Source organism: Manacus vitellinus, unplaced genomic scaffold, assembly GCF_001715985.3.
Source record: "Manacus vitellinus isolate BGI_N305 unplaced genomic scaffold, ASM171598v3 scaffold_6_pilon, whole genome shotgun sequence".
Classification (NCBI taxonomy): Eukaryota; Metazoa; Chordata; class Aves; order Passeriformes; family Pipridae; genus Manacus; species Manacus vitellinus.
Window position 1 is genome coordinate 13,356,097 of NW_021940750.1, and position 12,541 is coordinate 13,368,637.

The following is a 12,541-nucleotide window of genomic DNA, read 5'->3' on the forward strand; positions in this document are numbered from 1 at the left end:
CATTCTCTTCTTTAGTAGGCAGTTTGCATGTAGACACTTTTGGAAGAATATCTCGGAATTTCAAATCTCAATCAATCCATCAAGCCAAGCTTCTCCCATCAAGACAATGTTTTTCATAACTTACTAGGGAACAAATTATAAAACTTCCATATGTAAATGTTAGATATTTTAACTTGTAATTATTTATAAAATAAAACAGCAACAATAAAAGCCTAAACATAAACAACATTTACAACTGAAGAGCTTGTATGAGGATAACTTTTGCCACTTCACACTCCAGTGAGATAGTACCTTGATAAAATGGTTCACTAGAAACATATGAGAGCTGCTGGGATAAAATGCCTCTAGCAAGTTTAAACATCATCCAATCTATCTCATCCAAACCTATACCTGACAGCATAGAAAGTAGAAAGGCCCTCATAGTCTTTCTGTTGCATATAACAGCACAGGTAACATGTTTTTTGACTAGCTTTTGGTTTGGTAGAAGAAGCCGCAAGCTGAGAATATGCTATTCATTGCAGGCAAGGGAAAGGGCATTTGAAGAAAAAAATATAGTGTAATACAGTGAATGTATTGCCTCTGACAGAACTTACTATAGAGTCTGTCTGAACAACAAGTTGAAGAAAAACACATTGGCATTTCCAGTTTTCAAGACCTGTGTTCAGATCTTGAATTTCTACCACAAGTTTAAAGGATTAAGTACAAAGAGAAAAAAATATTTAATATATTTATATTTAATACTTGACTATTATTTTGCTTTTAAACACTAATTCTGTCAGACATAACAAATCTGGAAACATAGTCAGTGCTTTACATAGGAAAATTCAGGAGGAAAATCAGATCTTTGTTACTTCATGGAATCTAATAAAGCTATTGCTTGATTAAAACAATACCCTAATTTCTACTCTCTCCCTTTTTATGGAAAATAAATATTTGAGAAAAACGATACTGATGATTTTCTGCACTCTAAAATAAGAAATGAAAACCATCTCAAAAACCTACCTTCTTTTCAACCATTCCCTAAAAGTTTATGAAAGTTAGCAAAGATTTATCAAAAGGAATTATGAGGAAATCTGAAACAAATTCAGTCTTTCACCAACTAAAAAATTCAGGTTTATTGTTAGTTATACAACCTCCTTATTTTACTTGGGTTCCCCTCCATTTCACTGCAGGAGCTGTAAATAAATTGTGTCGAGCTCAATTGTAGGCTAACTCTTTGAATCTTAGTTTTTGCTGGCATCTTCAAAACACCAGCTGTTATATTTCTTTAAAGGATGAATGCATTTTGGACATGCCAAGAAAGAGATTATGTAACATCTTGCCAGAGTCCTTGACCACTGTAGTCTAGAAGTCATCCTTAAGAACATCTCAGGAGGTCAAGCCTTTACTCAAATACCTCGTACAAGAAACTACTTGAGATTTGTACCTCAATTACATGCAATTGAAGAAAAAGGTTAAGATATTTTCACAGATTTCACAGAATATCTGAGTTGGAAGTGACCCACAAGAATCATCAAGTTCAACTCTTAATCGAATGGCCCACAGAGACATCAAACCCACAACCTTGGTGTTATTAGAACCATGCTCTAACCATTTTGAACTGATCTAAACCATACCATGAATTTGACTTATGTATGAGTCTAGCAAAACCACACCTGAAATTGTGTGTACAGCCCTGGACTTTATCAGGGGTATTCAACAACATCCTACAATACACAACTCTGATGCAAACTTTGTCACTTATTCAGTGCACCCATTGACATATCTAGGCAAACTCCTGACCTCTTGAAATTAAATTATCCTCTTCCAGTACATCAGATTTAAAATGATTTTACAAATTGGGATAAGCTCAATTTATCCTAGTTTTTCAGATTAAATATTATTAAAATCCTCCCTTTTTTTGAGTCACCTTTCTGAAGCCTTCCTATCCAAATGTCCTTGAGAGTATTATCAACATTTGTTTAGCTTTGAGACATTAGGAAACATTAAAGAAAGAAAAACAACCAAAACCTGAACTGCATCTTACTTTGACATTTGCTGATTTTTTTCTTTATTATTTGTTTTTAATGCCATACATTGCATTGGTACACCTATGATTGGATTATTATGGATTAAAGCCCTCATCCAGAGGTAATTTTTAACTCTATTCTGCTTTAAATGCAATTAATTGTTTTGGATATAAACTCAATGAATTTATAATAACGATACTGTTCAATCTAATTCCAAACACCATTTAATGTTCAAATATTGTTTACTTTGTCTTTATTTTGACAGCACTGAAATGAGTGGGTTTTTTTCCCTGACATAAAGCAGATTAGCATTGCTCTCCACATCCCTTTTACAAACTACTTTTTGGTACAAGTATCTGGTAGTTTCAGGACTGGTAAAAGAATACTAAAGCAATTTGCAAAAATTCAGGACAAAACTAAAACCACCAGACAGAAGACAGTTTAGGGCACTATTTATCCAAAGCATATGTAGTTGCAGCCATCTTTTCTTACTACTTTTAACTTCAGAATTTTATTATAAATTGTGAAATCCCAAGACAGTTGCCAAACAGAAATGAACATAGCTTCAAAATAGTGATCTAAATAATTCAAATTATCTAAAAGTAAATAAAACAGGTCTTTACAGTGAGAGCTGAGAGTCCCTACCTAAGAGTGAACAGAAAAGTTTTGGGATAGAATATAGAAAATATAGGTTTGGGTTTTTATTTTTCTTTTTGTCTGGTTTTGTTTGTTTATATAAAATGCCACATAGACCTTATGACATCATCAACAAACAATTTGTTAGAAAAGGAATTGGCACAGATATTTCTTAGAACTTGATATACTTTTAATTCTTCCAGAGATCGGGAGCTATTAGGGAAACCCTTCAGTTTGGGTGATATTTTCCAAAGAGCTGAAATTAATTAAGTAGCATGGAAGAACTTACAGGTCCTTATACAGAACTCTTTATAGAGAACTCCCCACACTTGGGATGAGGGATGTACATGCTCTGGAGAACCGCAGAAAGTTATCTGGGAGTCCTGGCTGACAGCAAGCTGAACATGAGTCAGCAGTGCCCTGGCAGCCAGGAGGCCCAACTGTGTCCTGGGGGGGCATCAGGCAAAGCATCACCAGCCAGTCAAGGGAGGAGATTGTCCTGCTCTGCTCTGCACTGGTGGGGCCTCACCTTGAATATTGTGTGCAGTTTTGGGCATCACGATGTAAGAGGAATATAAAGCTATCAAGGAGTGTTCAAAGGAGATATTGAAGGATCTAGAGGAGAAGCCATTCCAGGACCAGCCAAGGTCACTTGGTCTGTTCAGCCTGGAGAAGAAGTGACTGAGGGAAGACCTCATTGCAGTTACAACTTCCTCATGAGGGTAACAAGAGGGGCAGGGACTGATCTCTCCTCTGTGGTGTCCAGTGACAAGACCTGAGGAAATGACTCAAAGCTGTGTCAGAGAAGATTTAGGTTGGATATTAGGGAAAGGTTCTTCACCCAGAGTGTGGTTGGGCACTGGAACAGGCTCCTCAGGGAAGTGGTCACAGCACTAAGCCTGACCAATTTCAAGGAGCACTTGGACAATGCTCTCAGGCACATGGTGTGATTCTTAGGGCTTTTCTGCGCAGGGCCAGGAGTTGAACTGAATGATCCTGATGGGTCTCTTCCAACTCAGATTAAAGAAAATTTAAAATTTAATATTTAGATGTATTTTACTTCTGACATGAGGTGAAAGACCTGTAACAAAGATGGTACATGTATCCCATGCGGATTTATGGAAAGACTCTTCACCTCTCTCTGACATTTGATTTCTATTTTCTCTGTTTGCAGATGATGTAGTGTACCTTTTCTCGAATGTTCACCAACGTGCATTTGATAACCTCCTGAACTGCAAAAGTATTTCACACCATATTCCAAATTTTTTTATATAATTCAAAAGCTTAATTAATGACCCAAAAGTCAAGTCCTTGAACTTAATTGATTTTTATTTTCTCATCTGTAAGATTCTATATGAAAATAGTACTTCCTTAAGATAAGGATTTTGGTTTTTTTAAATGGAGTTTATAATAAAAGTCAAATTCATTAAGAAATTTATTAGATAATTGTTGATATAAAAGCTAGACAGAAACTTTCAAATATGTTAGAAATCATGTTAAAGTCAAGCTCCATGAAAATCTAAATTGTTTTGTTGTAACCATAGACTAACCATTTCCTTCTGAAATTATTATTCTTTCTTAGCTGTTTTTAAACTATTTTTCAAACCTTTAGCTAAACTGTCTGCTCTAGAAAATCCTTTGGAAGGGCTTTTTAGTACCGGATAGATGATAGATATCTGTACTTTTTCAGTTAGGTTAAGGTTAAATATTTCTATGAATTAACTATTATACTCAAGCTAAGAACAAGTAATTTGTTTTCAGTTTTGCATAATTCAAAGCTTGTATATGTTGACAAACTTGGAGAGTCAGAGAGACATATTATTTAAAAAGCTTATTTAATTGGAAAAAAAATAGTAAATGTTAGAGACAGGTATGCAGAGGCATGTTTTATCACTATATCACTTCTATATGTTTGTGTGAGTATGTGTATGTGCATGTGCATGTGCACAGGCACTCACCTTCCCACATCACATTAACATGGACTCTAATTAGCCTTATTTATCCCCTTCAGTTCATTTCCCAAATTACACGTAAGAAAAACACTTTGCTTGCACAAATATTTTTTTTCCTGCACGTCAGAATATTCTCACTCTTAAATTTTTGCAAAGCAATTTTAAAGTAAGTTACTGATAATTGCAGAAAAAATTCCAGACAGGTGACCAAATCTGCATACCAACTCTCCTTTAAGCTGGACTCATTATGAGCTCACAGATATGTTCTGAATGACTCCTAGTAAAAACATCTTAGTTTGCTGCATTGTACAATGGACACCTGAAACAAGTATGTTCTTTTTAATAGACATTTGGAAAACAAACACATGCTGTCTAGAAAATGTTTTCCAATCTTTTTCAGGCAGTGTTTGAGGTTGATGTACTGAAAGATTTCTTTGGATTTATTCAGAAATCCAATTTTCCATATTGTTCTATCTAAGCTCTTTCTTAGATAGAACTCCTGTCAAGAGATTCGGTCAAAATCTCCTGTCAAGAGATTCGGTCAAAATCTCCACCAGTTGTCAGGACTAGGGTTTTTTCTCCTTTCAATTAAAAATCAGTTATTCTTTGTCTCTTATTATATTGAAAAGCTAAACAAGCAAAAGAATGTAGAACTATTTTGTTTAGAAGTGTGTTCTGAAAATTTGTGAGTTGTTCCATTGTCTTAGTGCAGATAGGAGCTATACATTAAGAAAGAAGAATGGATAAAGATTAATCTGTTCACTTTCACATTAAGTTTTGCCTTTCAAAGGAGGATAAATAGGTTTTAATTGGTGAAAAAATAGAGTAAAAAGTAATCAAGAAATAAATAAACCCTTTGTCCTTTAGATTTCCATTCTTAACACCTTTGATACTTCTTTCTGCTACACATGAGACCTAGATTTCTAGTTTTCACTTTTGACTCAATCTTTTTTCTTTGTGTAATATTTTTTACTCTCTTATGCAACCTTCCTTGAAGTGAGAAAATGATCCAGGAATTGCCTTTTCAACATGGATGAACCAGTATCAACCACAGTGCTGTCCAAAGCAAAGAAGTGAATAGATTTGGGGTAATTAAATATTGATACTATGTTTTCAGGGCCAGCACAAAACTAGGCAATTTTGCAAATTTTGCATGACCCTCTGAGAGTTGGTGTGAAAAAATATTAAAGTATAAGTAGGACAAGTGACTAAAAGAGAGGAGTCTGTAGCTGCCACACCAGAATTCTAACCTATGGTGTGCTAGTTTTGGCTAGGATAGAGCTAATTTTTCTTCACAGTAGATAGCAAAGTGCCATGTTTTGGATTTGTGCTGGAAACTGTGTTGATAATACAGGGATGCTTTGTTGTTGCTGAGCAGGGCTTGCACAGAGACAAGTCCTTTTCTGCTTATCACCCCTCCCCACCAGCACAGAGATTGCAGGTGCACAAGAAGTTGGGAGGGAACATAGCTGGGACAGCTGGGCCCAGCTGACCAAAGGGATATTCCATACCATATGGCACCATGCTCCCTGTATAAAAGGAAGGGGAAAAGGAGAAAGAGAGAAGGTTCAGAGCCATGGAGTTTGTCTTCCCAAGTCGTTGTTACCCATGATGGAGTCCTGCTTTCTTAGGGATGGCTGAACACCTGCCTGCCCATGGAAAATGGTGAATGATTTTCTTGTTTTGGTTTGCTTGCACGTGTGGCTTCTGCTTTCCCTATTAAACCATCTTTATCTCAACCCACTAGTTTTCTCACTTTTAGTCTTCTGATTCTCTCTTCTATTCTATCAGGGAGGGGGAACAAGCATCTGCATGGTACTCAGTTGCTGGCTGAAGTTGAAATACAGCATACGGGTTCTTGTGAACATTCTTGCACAACTCCACAGAATGTAAAATGGTAAAGAGCAGAGTCCAGCTCTTTAGTGAATGACCCACACAGGGATCAAAGCCACAACCTTGGTGATATTAGCACCATACTCTAACCAACTCAGCTAACCTCAGGGGTGTGCACCATCTTTACTCAGCCAGAAACATAGACAACTTGATTCCATCTAAGTGTGTGTAATTGAACCTGCATGAAGCGAATGTGGAATTGCATGAGAATTCTACTTGAAGTTGTTCCTCAACTTGAGACAAACTAAAGGAGTTCTCTTCATAAGCTGCATAAATAACTAAAGGGCACAAAATTCTGGGCCAGTCATCAGTCAGAGAAAGTATTTGCGTTCTTATGCACTATAAGGCTGACTGATAACTTTCATACTGGCAGTATTTCTCTATTTTTAGTTACGTAGTAATAGAAAGTTAGAGAATACAAAGACTTATCAGCTGTGATTTAAGTTGGGCACTGGCTTTTATATAAAAAAATGAAGAGCCTCTCACTTTAGTGGCTATTTTTTCAGACAAAAAAATTGAGGCCAGTATCTCTATTATACACTTGAAGAACACTTAGGTCAGCTAAATATACCTCTCTACAGAAAGTTAAAATATCATCCATTCTGTGTGTGTGTGTGTACATGAATACACAGAAAAGGACAGGTCATCAAGCTTTTACAATCTAGACAGTTTGTTTGTATTAGGAAGGGACACGTTGAAGAGTAGGCCATAAACTGATCATTCAAGGTCATAGATTGGGAACAACCTTGGCAGTGTTATGTGATGCTCAGCAAGACTGTTTTTCCTAATCTTTATTTCGTGTAAAATTCAGAAGCATGGTTTCTATTTATGCTAGTGAATATATATTGTATGTATTTCCAAAATAGGACTGATGTGAAAAACAGCATTGCAACTTGTATCTACTAAAGAAAGGTTCCTTGGCCTTCTTAAAGAGAAATGAACACATGTAATCAGCTTGATAATTTAGCATCAGTGTTCACTTAACATAATTTCAGAACAGAAAAGTTCTCTCCTATTCTTTTTCTTCTGTATTCTTACTTTCTTATAATTCTCTCTGTGAGCAAAAATCATTTGCATACCGGTATTAAAGAGATGATAACTTACAATAATATAAACTACTGCAAATTTCATTCTGTAGTGTAAAAAAAAAGCACTCTGAAGCAAAAGTGTCATTTTGATACATGTTTTTAATTTAGAATAAACTGTATATTTAAGAAGCTTTAATTGCTGAATTAAAAATTGCTCAAAATCAAGATAATCTAAATCAGAAAAAAAAACTCAAACCAAAACAGAAACTAAAATTATAGATATGTTTTAAGCCTTATTTTCCTCCATTTAAATCTTCTGTGAAATATCAAAATTCTGAACTTTACTTAAACACCATATAACTCTTTTTCAATAGTGTTTTTATATTATCAAGTCTGTATTCTTGTTCTGTGTTAACTCTGTCTATTCTCTTCAAGGTGATATCCTTTTTACCTACTATATTTGTTCTTTTAAATTCAAGCACTACTTCAGTAAATGCATCATTTTATGAAACTAGCTGTATTTATTGCCCCTACTTCATCGGCTACTAGTTCTTGAGCTTTTTTATTGTTATTTACATTAAAATGAGTATTCTGATGACTTAGAAATATGTGCTGAAGCTCAGTTTGTAATACATAATTTCGTTTTCTGTACTTTATCGTTCTTAAATCTTTCTCCTTCCCAGACTCTCAATATTTTTTTTCATTTTTAAAAGCCTTCTGTTTATTGCTTCCACTAATCTTTAGATCTCTGCTTAACCTCATTGCCTGCTATTGCCCTTTTCTACATTTAGATTTAACCAGCATGTCAGTTACAGTCTCTCCAGAAGGTTTCTTACAAAAAAAATAAAAATTCTGTATTTATGTGATACTCATGATACCACAGCTTTCCTCAAGTTGTGTGTCCTGAAAAATCTCTACTCCTCCTGTTTCTATGGGAAACGTAAATAGAAGTGCAGAAAAGATAGGAAATAAAGATTCTTTTTTTTTTCCTGTTATTTCTGAAAAATGTTCCTCCCTTTAAAATAAACTCACAAAAATCCTTGAGTGCACCCCTACCTTCCTCATCATTTGTGATAGAATTTGGAGAGAAAGACAAGTCACAAATGGGTCTAAGCCTGACACTGAAGTGCCTGAAAGGAGTCTGAGAGAACTTAATAATGATGTACAAGATGCATCTGAGAGGATAGAAGAAAATATAAATGAATCTTAAATTTTAGACTAGGACTAATTATTGCCACGTTCTCAGTATTGCTCACACATCATGTGATGGGTGAGCAATTGGCTCATAGGTCAAGCACAGGGGTTAATAGCGAATGGGGTAACATCAGACTGGTGACCTGTCACTAGTGGGGTTCAACAAGGCTCCATCTCAGGTCCTGTGTTACAGACTGGGGAATGAGATGCTGGAAAGCAGTGCCACCGAAAGGGACCTGGGGGTCCTGGTCAATGGCAAATTGAACATCAGGTAGCAGTGCCCTGGCAGCCAGGAGGGCCAACCGTGTCCTGGGGGGCATCAGGCAAAACATCACTAGCTGGTTGAGAGAGGTGATTGTCCTGCTCTGCTCTGCACTGGTGCAGCCCCACCTTGAATATTGTGTGCAGTTTTGGGCACCACAACGTAAGAAAGATACTAAGCTATTAGAGAGAGTCCAAAGTAGAGCAACAAAGATAGTGAAGGGCCTTGAGGGGAAGCTGTGTGAGGAAAACGTGATGAACTGATCACAACCACCATTCCCCATCACCCTGCACCACTGGCAGAGAGAAGACAGAGAACTCAGCATAAAGTTAGGCCCAGAAAGCAGGGAGGAGTGATTGTAGAATTTGTTTTATTTCTCATTATCTTGCTCTGATTTTGGTTGGTAATAAAGTCAATAAATTCAACTCATTTCCCTAAGTCAAGTCTGTTTTGTCCATGATGGCAGTTGTTGAGTGATCTCTCCCTGACCTTATCTCAACTCATGAACCTTTCATTGTATCCTGTCTTGCCTGTCCAGCTGAAGAGAGGAGTGATAGGGTGGTTTCAGTGGGCACCTGCCCCCATCCAAGGTCAACCCACCAAAAATTTACCCACTTTCTGTAGCTTGAATTTTTTTTAATGAGTAGAAAGGAAGAACATTTTCTATTGATAATGCTGGAAGTGGTGCTGGAATATCTTAGTCAGTAGCAAAAATATTGTATTCAGTAAGGGATATGGTTCTCAGCTCTCTGGACGTGGAAACTTCTCAAACAGCCAAACCAGTGTAGCTCAGCTGAAAAAAGAAGTGGAAATTCACATTTGGAACAGGAGGACATGGGCCAATTCCTTGGGAACCAGAGGTAGTCCTCTTCCAAAGTGCAGAAAGAGTACTGTGAGCAGATGGTGTTATAGCAGCATTTGGGTAATAAAACATGGACTTGTATAACCCATCTTTATTCTTATGCTTTAAACAACCATTTCCTCTACCCTTGTGAATCATCCCACTGGAAAGTCTCTTGAGCGCCTGTATTTCATCAGTGATTTTCTGGCTTGCTTCCCTCAGACTGCCTTATTTTTTAATTTGCTCAATACACTTACTTGAGTACTTTTGTTAGACAATCAAGAAAAAAATCCTTCGGAGGGATTAGTAATAAGTCTTAAGGCTGTGTCAAGCAAGCTTATGGTAAAAGGATTTCTTAAACATACCATGCATTAGTGAAAGTGATTGGCTAAAAAGGTGTGGACTTTTTACCTGTTTCCTGCTTCTCCCCTGCCTGTACATCCTCGGCCAGTAAGCAGAGTTGTTTATCTGGCATCTACAGAGTATACTGTTAAAAATGTGAGAGTTGCAGCTAAGGAACACTAGGGCTATTTTATTATGCCTACTTTTGAGAGAATTTGTCTCACTGAAGTACCATGGTCCTGCAGGTGCTTTTGTGGCAGTCTTTGTTCAACCCAGCTGCACACTTGCTTATTTCAAATCCCTGCTTATAACTCTAAGACACACTGAAGCTAAATTTATATACCAAGTCAATAATCACATATTCAGTTTCAAATGCATTATGCTTGCAGCTGACTTCCCTGATTTTTCAGGGAAAACCAGTGAAAACTGTGAAAACCAGTTTTCAATTAAACAGCAAATATTCAAAGACTTGGAATTAATATTCACACTCTGACGTGCAGTGGGTCTCCCAGAACACAGCTACTCCACTCTTTGGCTTGAGAGCGTTCACATTTAGCAAAAAGTGGATATTGTGATAAATAGCATCACATCCTTGGATAATTTCTATGTGTCAGCAAGTCATTCTATCCAGGGTGCCCATACCTGACTTTTCAAAGGGAAGAATATGTGTTTACAGCTGCCAGTCACTCTGACTGGAAGAAATGATGGACTGAAAACACCAGGATTGTGATTACTAGTAGCTTGAATAAACAGACTGATGTTTTTCTCTCTCTTTTAATGCTGCTGAGGAGAAGCCACAAACATTTTTCAGCAGTGACATTTTGCTATTTTAAGATACAATGTCTTCTTTTGCTTTTTTATTCATCCAAGATGATGTTATGGACAGTGAGGAGTTTAGAAGATTTAAAACATCTTATCTACAAAGTCAGATAAATACAAGCAATTAACAGAGGATGAAAAAAAGTTTTCTTTCTTACACCAAAATCTTGTATTTACCTTTATTTAAATAACTGCAATTCAATTATTCAGCAAGGATTCTACCATTAGAAAGAAATTATGTCTTCAAAATATAAGGAAATAATGAAAGTAGAGGCACATCTTCAACACAGCTACAGATGTTCCTTCCCAGTGCTACCATATATGATTATCAGATAAGACTGGGCCCCAGTTCTGCTTATCCATGTGTAAACAGAACCTTGAGCTTTCAAGTCTCTCTTAAAACCTTTTGACTGCTTAAGCAGAACTTCAAAGGAGACACTTCACAATAGTCACCAAAGAACTGTGTGAAACTTGTAAGAAAAAGTAATATCTACACATGCCTGAAAAATGATAAAGTTGTGAATAAAGCTGGTCACAAAGGTGGGAAGAGGACAGAAAAGGGAGACGAACAAGACTGAAGTTTTGAAACAGAAACCAAAGAGATAAGAAAGGCCATCACAATAGAGTAAGCAAACCTAGGCTAGTCCATCCAGACCTATTCTGTTAGGAATTAATAACAAAGAATTTGGCAAGAGAGAGGAAGAAAGAGACAAAGCTATAAATTCTTGGTTTGGGTATCCTCTAGGGTTATGGTGCACTGAGATTAATTTAACAGCTGAGATCAAGCAGTGTCCTAACAGCTTGACTGTTAAAGACGTCTCTTGAATTTCTTCATTTTAGATTTGAGAAGGCCCCTACTAAACACTGCAACTTTCTACAATGTAACAATTATGTCCTATGAGAACCCTTTTTGTCATACAATTCAGGACTTACTGTAGATATAAATCTAGATGAGGAGAGGATGATAGGTAAAAAATCATAGTTCTGGAAAGGTCTTTTACTCAGTTCTGTAGAGGGAACACAGCAATCCTCGTAGTATTATTTTTGCCGTTGCTAAAAGAATTACTCTACATGGCTGGAGATGAGCTGTAGCAACCACTGCAGCAGAAAATTCATCGGCTTCACATGGTTATTCACTGGTCTGAATTACATTTAACCAAAGTTTGATTTCATTGTCTTTGAAGGATTTCTTGCTTTCAGGAGTTGTGTTGCACAGATGAGACAGGTATCTGAAAAAAATGATTGGCATTAGTTACATTCACTGTCATGATATTATGGCTGATTCCAGTATGGATTCCAGTCTATGCTTCAAAATAAATATGAATTGGGATCTAAAGACAGTTTAAAGTCACAGCCTAGTGAGAACAGCTGAACAGTACTGATTAGGGTAAACATTTTTCTCCCTTGTAAGATGATAAACAAAAATTCAAATGGGGTCTTATGATCAAATGATTTATTAATCTCTATTATATTATTTAGATCATTGAGAAATGTGTTACTTTAATTATTGATAAATAGAAGGATTTTGTGAGGCGATGGGAAGCCTTTTTAAAAGTCCTTAATAT